The sequence below is a fragment of the Bison bison genome, unplaced genomic scaffold (assembly GCF_000754665.1).
Source record: "Bison bison bison isolate TAMUID 2011002044 unplaced genomic scaffold, Bison_UMD1.0 scf7180017845823, whole genome shotgun sequence".
Lineage (NCBI taxonomy): Eukaryota > Metazoa > Chordata > Mammalia > Artiodactyla > Bovidae > Bison > Bison bison.
Window position 1 is genome coordinate 1,656 of NW_011476396.1, and position 8,980 is coordinate 10,635.

The 8,980-nt window shown below is 39.6% G+C and overlaps 1 pseudogene; it reads left to right on the forward strand.

Moving 5' to 3' along the window:
- Window positions 1–7,244: 7,244 nt before the first annotated feature.
- Window positions 7,245–8,177, forward strand: LOC104986649 (annotated as a pseudogene).
- Window positions 8,178–8,980: the final 803 nt, after the last annotated feature.

Genomic DNA, 8,980 nt, shown 5'->3' on the forward strand with positions numbered 1-8,980 from the left:
CTATGCAATCTGGCAAATTAGAAATACCAGATCTTGGGACTTTCCTGGTGGTCCAGGGGCTAAGAGTCTGCACTCCCAATTCAGGGATTCTACCTTTGATCTCTGGTCAGGGAACTAGATTCCTCGTGCTGCAACTGAAAGATTCTATGTGCTGCAACTAAGGTCTGGTGTAGTCAAATGAATAAATATTGAAAAGCAGAAATACCAGGTCTTCTGATGTTCTGGTCTGGAGAATTCCATGAGGTTGCAAAGAGTTGGACACGACTGAGTGACTTCTACTTCACCTAACATTAATAGCTCACTTTTGCTTGAATAATTTGTACAATATTCTCTCTATTCAATATGTCTAGATAAGTTCTGCAATGTCTACTTTTCAAAAGATCTAAACACTCATAGTATTTGAGAACATTAAATGTAAATGGGAATAGAATCTGTCAGAATCTGTGCTGGAATAGGAATGACACAAATATTTCAGCCAATTTCTCACAATGATCTTTCCTCAAATTTTTGAAAGTAATGCATTAAAGTTAGATTACCTTCTAATTTTGCTGAAGACTAAAATTTTGGAAGTTATATCTTTTAAGGTGATTTGCTATCCAATATGGTAGTTTTCAACATGATCCCAGTTCTTCAGTTATCCAGGTATCCACACCCCTTTCTACTCTTCTGATTAATGGTGGAATCAATCTCTCCATGTTCTGAATGTAGACTACTTTGTGACTAGCTTTGACTGATATAAAAGATAGCTGAAGAGACATTGTGCCATCTTCAAGCATCTGATGGCCCTGTGGCTTTCTCAAAATCTCTTGGAATTTGCATACTCTCTTAGAAAAACTGCCATGTGAATAAGCACAGGCTAGCCTATTGGATAATGAGCAATATGCCTTACACCCCTATTCCATGAAATAGCATTTAGCAACCTCCCGACTGGCATGTGAGGCCTTCTTAGATCACCTAGACTGCAAAGCTGATAAAATACATGTAAGTACACCAGCCAAGATCAGATGAGGGTACTGACCTTACTGACTCATGTAATAGTGATCCATGCAATAAGCAGATGTTTTCTGTTTTTGTTTTTTAAGCTAGTGTTTTGGAGTAGCTTGTTATGCTATCTTTAAAACCACTGACCTTCTTAATTTCTGGTGTTACCACAAAGACCTTCTCAAGTCTTATCATATAGCAACTAAGCATATCAGCTTTTCTTAAATGCAACTTGATTAAAATGTGTAATTAAAAAGTTTAGGCAATTTAACTTGTTGATGTCCTTGAATCTTTTGATACAATACTTTAATAAAATTATAGTATCTTATTTGTATAAATATAGTTCATCAAAAACTTACAACTTCATAATTTTATTATATATTTTATTAAAATAATCATTAAATAGAATTCAATTATAAGTTTATATTTAAATTACTTAAAAAAATACCTGCCCTGCCTTTAAGACTTAGATAAATAGATAAGCAGAGAGTTCCTCTGAGTGTTTTGCCCAGATGATATAAAATATCACTGCCCATGCTGTTCTTTACAGATGTCTTTTTATTCTTCTTGTAATGGAACTCTGTCCCTCAGGGAGATGCATTTTAAAACTAGCAATACTTTCAGGGTATATGAAGAATGACAACAAAAATAGATACTAAATAGATATATTATAATCATCAATCCACTAATATCTAATTTCAAAACATCACTGTATAGTCTAAAATGCCTGTGTAAAGTCTTATTTTTTGAGGAAAAAAAAAAGATATATAAACCAGAGAGAAACAAGACATCATGTCAAGGGTTGGAAAAATCTTGATTAACTGAAGCTTTCTCAATCTCCTTTATACTTTATAAAACTTTATTACACACACACACACACACAAAGATAATGTCAGGCTTTCTGGGAAGCAGTACTTCACAGCACTCTTATGTTTTAAGTTTTGGGAGTTTGTTTTTGCTTTTCTAATTGGGATAATTCACCGGGTAATACATGAATGAATAAGAGGAATCCTTGCTTCTGAAAAATGAAATTGCGTGGAATTCTTGAATGTTTGGTATATTCAAGGGCACACACAACAGACTCTCCTTTGAGCACTGTTGGTTGAAGGAGAGGTTATGCAGTCAGATAAGAAGTGACTTGGGAGAGATCTTTCAGGCAGACCCATTAAACGGTCTCTGCGTTGAGCAGGGAGCACGGTTTCCAGCACCGTCAGTGGCTCTGCTCTTCCTAACACAGGGCCAGAAGGCAAAAACCAAAAAGCAGCATATGAGTTCATTCTATCAATGATTCCATTTATGACTTTGTGCAAGTTACAGCTGCCAGTGTCTAAGTCATCTTAGATGCTGCATAGCAGTAATCATCTCACTTATTTTCATAGCTATAATCATCTCACTTATTTTTATAAAGATGAAAGGTGTGCATGTTTGCATTCAGAAGAGTACACAGCACATACAAAGTGATCAGCAAATGTAAGCAATTGCTATTGTTCTCAGCAAAGGCGGATCACTATTTCCACCTCATTCTGGTATTCAGTAGAATGCTATTGTGACTTCAAACCCTATGTCCTCAAGAAAGGAGCTCTAAGTGTAAGACTGGCACAGTTTATAAGACTTATCCACATATTTTATAATGGCAACATAATCCCTGGTTCAGAGGGCAATGTTTGAATGCAGCTAAAAATGCTCTGCAGTTCATCATGACATCTGAAAGGAATTGTGTTGAACTGTAATAACATGTACCAACTTGGGGCTTTCCAGGTGGCTCAGTGGGTAAAGAATTCACCTGCAATTCAGGAGACACAGGTTCAATCCCTGGGTCAGGAAGATCCCCTGGAGGGAGAGCATGGCAACTTACTCCTGTATTATTGCCTGGAGAATCCCATGGACATAGGAGCCTGGCGGGCTATGGTCCATAGACTCACAAAGAGTCAGACATGACTGAAGAGACTTGGTACGTGAACCAGCTTTAAATAGCTTTTTCCATCTGACTGCATCTCATACAACTCCTTAATTATTTGAGTCCCAAGATGATGTTGCTTGCTCTCAAGATGAAGTTGTTTGCTTGATGTCTTGTTGGTGTCCCACAGAGATCAATGATTGGTTTGGAAGCTTAAGAAATATGAGCTCCAAGGATACACACACATAAAAATGTAAAGCATGTAGCGTTTTCCCTCATAGCGTCTTCACAAACAGGAAGCAAGGCCTATCTCACAGGTTGGTTGGACTACACTCTGTTTTGGGGGGAATGGACTGAACTGTATTTCCTGAGGTGTGGAAGCTTGTTTATTTGTTTGTCTTCTCATAAGGGTAGCATAGTTAGCCATGTATGAGAAGGGGAACAAGTGTAAAAGAGGGTAGTGACAGTAGACATTTTAAAAAGTCTATAGTTAGCCTGTATTTATAGAGTATTTTAAGAAATGCCCAAATTTTGAGCACTCCTTTTTGAAAGTATTTTCACTTTTTGTCCTGAGAAACAATCTCGACAGGAAATGGGAACAACTCCATCTGCAGAGCCGAATTTGAAACAGCTGTCAGTGTAAGAGGGAAAGAGTGTGAGCCAACAGGGAGGAATGCTCAATTCCTCTCCCCTTCCCACCTTCTCCCCCCTCACTTTAACTCCATCCATGGAACCTGGGGAAGACAGCAGGGAGAGTCTCCTGACAGTCACTCTGAGGCTGGGAGTAGGTGCTGAGGGGTCCTCGGAACTGTTCCAGGAGGAACACAGACATGTGAACCACCTCCGGATGAGACAGGAAAGGGATTACTTTGTCCTTGTGCCAAAGGGATTTGTAGATGTCTCTCTATAGCAATTTTCTCACATTTGATACTATTGACATTTTGGCCCAAATTGTATTTTGGTCTTTTCATGTGTTGTGGGTGTGTGTGGAGGATGGGGGTGGGGAGGGAGATGCTGCTCTGTACCTTGTAGACTATTTAGCAGCATCTCGTGTGTCCAGGGGGCTTCCCTGATGGCTCCGAGGGTAAAGAATCTGTCTGTGATGCAAGAGACACAGGTTCAATCTCTGGGTCAGGAAACTCCCCTGGAGACAGGAATGGCTACCCACTCCAGTATTCTTGTCTGGAGAATTCCATGGACAGAGGAGCCTGTCAGGCTTACAGTCCCTGGGGGTCTCAGTCAGAAACAGCTGAGTGACCAACCCTTTCACTTTCACTGGTCGGTCCACTAGATGTCAGTAGCAACCCTCCTGATTGTGACAATCAACAGTATCTTCAGATATTGCTAAACATCCTGTGGGGTTATAATCGCTCCTGGTTAAGAACCACTTCTCTCTATAAGTAATCAGTAGCCTGATTTTTCTTTAAAAACCGGAAAAGGTTTTCTACAATTATGTACTATTTTGAAATCAGAAAAAGACAAAGTCACTTGTACTGGCCATTGAGGAAAGAAAACCATATCTTCAGAATAATTATGTTTTCAAACCACAATATTTTAATTCACATGTCCTTTACCTCTTCGAGGGCTTCCCTTGTGGCTCAGCTGGTAAAGAATCAGCCTGAAATGTGGGAGGCCTGGCTTCGATCCCTGGGTTGGGAAGATCCCCCGGAGAAGGGAAAGGCTACCCACTCCAGTGTTCTGGCCTGGAGAATTCCGTGGACTTTATAGTCCATGGGGTTGCAAAGAGTCAGATGCGACTGAGTTACTTTCACTTCATTCACTTACCTCTTTGAGTGGCTCGACGGTCAAGAATCTGCCTGGAGGATACACCTGAGACGTTCAGTACCTGGGTTGGGAGGATACCCTGAAGGAGGAAATGGCAACCCGCCCCAGTATTCTTGTCTGAGAAATCTCATGGATGTAGTGGCTTAGCAGGCTACAGTCCCTAGAGTTGTAAATAGCTGGACACAACTGAACACACACGCACACATTAACCTTTTTGAAGTTACTTGAAGAATGTGGAAAATACCAGATGTGTTGGGGTTTAGTCCAGATTTTTTACCCCCTGAAAATAACCAACTGGTGCCTCCAAATCATTTTATTGTTACTAAGGGTGAGTAGAGAAAATATCCTTCATTGGCATTTTCAATATGTCAAAAGCTTTGAATATATATCTCCTTTATTAAAAAAACACAGCCCTTAAACCTTTTATGTTTTGTGAGAATTCAGGCAAGATTCTTTTCTAAAGTTTCTTTTAAAGTTATCAGAATAAAATACTTATATTTAATGGATGTTGTGAAGATCAGATATACAATGCAGTTTATGTATGTCTGTATAATATTCTGTGTGTGCAATCTGGTTTACTATGCTTTTACTTGCCATCTTATCATAATCATTTTTAGATCATTAAAACTTCTTGGCAAAACCACTACAATATTGTAAAGTAATTAGCCTCCAGTTAAAATAAATAAGATTTTAAAAAAAGCAAACTTCTTCAAAAAGCTGTGATTTTCTATATGTATGCAGTATATCTTTGAACTTTTTTCCTGTTGCTCGACACTTCATTTCTAAATTTTGCTTTCATAAATAATAGTGCAATGCAGCAGCAAGCATTTCTGTTAATTACATGTTCACATCATTGTTTAGCTCTTGAAATAGAGCTAAAACAGAGGATATATTTGTCAAATAGGTCTTCATAAGGCTTGAGAGTCACAGTTACAGAATGTTAGATTTTGAATATCAGTTCCCTGAACAATGACAGACAGTGTGTGCCATAATTAACAAAATCACTATGCAAATTTTATAGGAAAATATACTAATATAGATGATAGAATCTGCTTTCCCAACTGAACCATATTTAAATAAATGAACACTTGTCAATTAGCAATCTTAAATAAGCATACTTCACATACTTCATTATAAAAGATTTTCTAAAAACTTATCCACTGAATCCCAATACTTTGAGAAATGATTAAAGAGTAAGTCAGTAAAAAGGTATTGGAATATTTTTAATAACCATTTTATTGACCTAGAGTTAATTTTCAACACTGTGTTCCTTTCCGGTCTACAGTAAATGATTCAGATATATCTATATCTATGTAACTGTATCTATTCCATATAGATATAGATGTATCATATTCTTTTTCAGAGTCTTCTCCATTATAAATTATTATAAGATATGGAATATTGTCCCCTTTGCAGTCCTTGTTATTTATTTTATATATAGTGAGTGAAATTCGCTCAGTAGTGTCCGACTCTTTGCTACCCCTTGGACTATACAGTCCATGGAATTCTCCAGCCCAGTATACTGGAGTGGGTAGCCATTCCCTTCTCCAGGGATCTTCACAACCCAGGGACCGAACCCAGGTCTCCCACATTGCAGGCAGGTTCTCTACCAAATAAGCCACCAGGGAAACCCTTATATATAGTGCTGTGTATATATTAATTTAATAAAAAACAATATGGATAATTAAATAATATTTGATATCTTTCTGATGATTCAGTTCTAAGCCCCGAATTGTATATAACTAGTTTAAGGAAGGGATAAGGCAATGGCACCCCACTCCAGTACTCTTGCCTGGAAAATCCCATGGATGGAGGAACCTGGTGGGCTGCAGTCCATGGGGTCGCTAAGAGTCGGACACGACTGAGCGACTTCACTTTCACTTTTCACTTTCATGCGTTGGAGGAGGAAATGGCAACCCACTCCAGTGTTCTTGCCTGGAGAATCCCAGGGATGGGGGAGCCTGGTGGGCTGCCGTTTATGGGGTCGCGCAGAGTCGGACACGACTGAAGCGACTTAGCAACAGTAGCAGCAGCAGTTTAAGGAATCATACAGGCTCATATGGATGCAAGCCTTTCCTGTGATCTGTGAAGTAAACTATGGACTCGATGTATTTGAGTGATGCAATTTCTGAGCTTTTCCTAAACTTCCCCAAAGCAATGCCTTATTTCTTTGCTATAAAATATATCCTATATATTGTCATGTCTCTTTTAGGAGAATGCTTCTGTGGCTGCTAAGTCGCTTCAGTCGTGTCCGACTAGGTGCGACCCCATAGACGGCAGCCCACCAGGCTCCCGGGTCCCTGTGATTCTCCAGCAAGAACATTGGAGTGGGTTGCCATTTCCTTCTCCAATGCATGAAAGCAAAAAGTGAAAGTGAAGCCGCTCAGTCATGTCCGACTCTTAGAGACTCCATGGACTGCAGCTTACCAGGCTCTTCTGTCCATGGGATCTTCCAGGCAAGAGTACTGGAGTGGGTTGCCATTGCCTTCTCCCCTTATAGGAGACAGTCAAAACTAAATTGGGGAAGAACTCATGGAGAATAACTATTACTATTTTTCTGCAACCATGGTAAAGTGAGGACATGGACAAGGAAAACTGCACTGCTGTGACAGACTTCATCCTCCTTGGATTCTCAGATGCCCCTGAGCGCCCTTGGATTCCTCTTCCTGCTGTTTCTTTCCGTCTTGGAGTCACAGTTTGGGGAAACCTGGGCATGATTGGTCTCATTCGGGTCAGCTCTGGACTCCACACCCCCAGGTACTTTTTCCTCAGCCACTGTCCTTTGTGGATTTCTGTTACTCCACGACCAACATGCTGAAGATGCTAGCTAACATCTTAAATGCAGACAGAGCCATTTCCTTCCTGGAATGCACTGTGCAATTCTACCTGTTTTGCACATTTGGGGTAACTGAGGTCATTCTGCTGGCAGTGATGGCCTATGACCGCTGTGTGGCCATCTGTGACCCACTGCTGTACATGGTCACCATGTCCCGAAATCTCTGCATGGAGTTGGTGACTTGTTGCTATCTCAATGCTACTGTATGTTCTGTGATTCACTTGTGTTTAGCTCTTCAGATCCCATCCTACAGATCAAATGTGATCAACCACTTCTTTGTGATCTTTCCCCTCTCTTGTCTCTTGCTTGCTCTGATGTCACCATGAATCAGTTGGTGCTATACATTGTGGCTGCTTTCAATGAGGTTATCACCATTGTGGTCATCCTCACATCCTACTTGTTTATTCTCATCATCATCCTGAGGATGCGCTCTGCAGACAAAGGGTGCAAAGCTTTTCCACCTGTGCTTCCCACCTCGCTGCCATCATTGTCTTTCACAAAACAGTCCTTTTCATTTATTGCCGGTGCCAATCTGGCAACAGCATGGACATTGACAGAGTGGCCACAGTGTTCTACACTGTAGTGATCCCCATGCTGAACCCCCTGATCTATACTCTGAGGAACAAGGATGTGAAAGAAGCGCTCAGAAAAGTGGTGAGCTCCAAAATATTATCCTAGAGAGTATTTTCCTAGCAGGACTCAGGGTTAGAAATTGGAGGCTGATGAAAGGGTAATGATGCGTTTCAGTGTTGGAGTGAAAAGAGCAGTCAAGATGTGAATAGCTATGAGTGAGTCTTTTTAATTCTCTTATCTTTGTGCTTTTTCAATTTACAAGTTTAGGATTGATTATTTCAAAATGTGCAGCCTACTTCTTTGCTTTGATGCTATATGAAATGTTTTAAATTGGACAGTGTACTGGACTGTTAAAACACACAAATTTAATTTTCTCTTAGACTTTCATGAGTTTAATGGACTAAGTATCACATTTTATTTTAACATCCATAAAGGGGACTATGATTCATTTCACAATTGAACACCTGTTATTTTACAATAAGGAACACATCTTTGTCAGTTTTTACAGAGAATAAGATTCCATATGTGTATATAAATATAAATATATATATTCTCTTCATTGTTTTGTTCTTACTTCCTTTATTATTTTTTGGTTTTGTCGTTGCAATGTCCAGCGGTTTTAGGGTTTCATATACTATCACATCTGAATAATAGAGATATTGATAATAATTACATTACAGAAATTTCAGGGAAATTAAATTACATGTCAAGTGAAAATAGCTTAGTTCAGTTCAGTTCAGTTCAGTCGCTCAGTCGTGTCCGACTCTTCTCGACCCCATGAATCGCAGCATGCCAGGCTTAGGAATGTCCCTAACACATAATTGGTTGTCTCTTTATGTATGTGTATATGTGTGTGTGTGTGTGTGCATAGATGTATATTGTCTATTGCACTCGGCAGTATTGTGCTT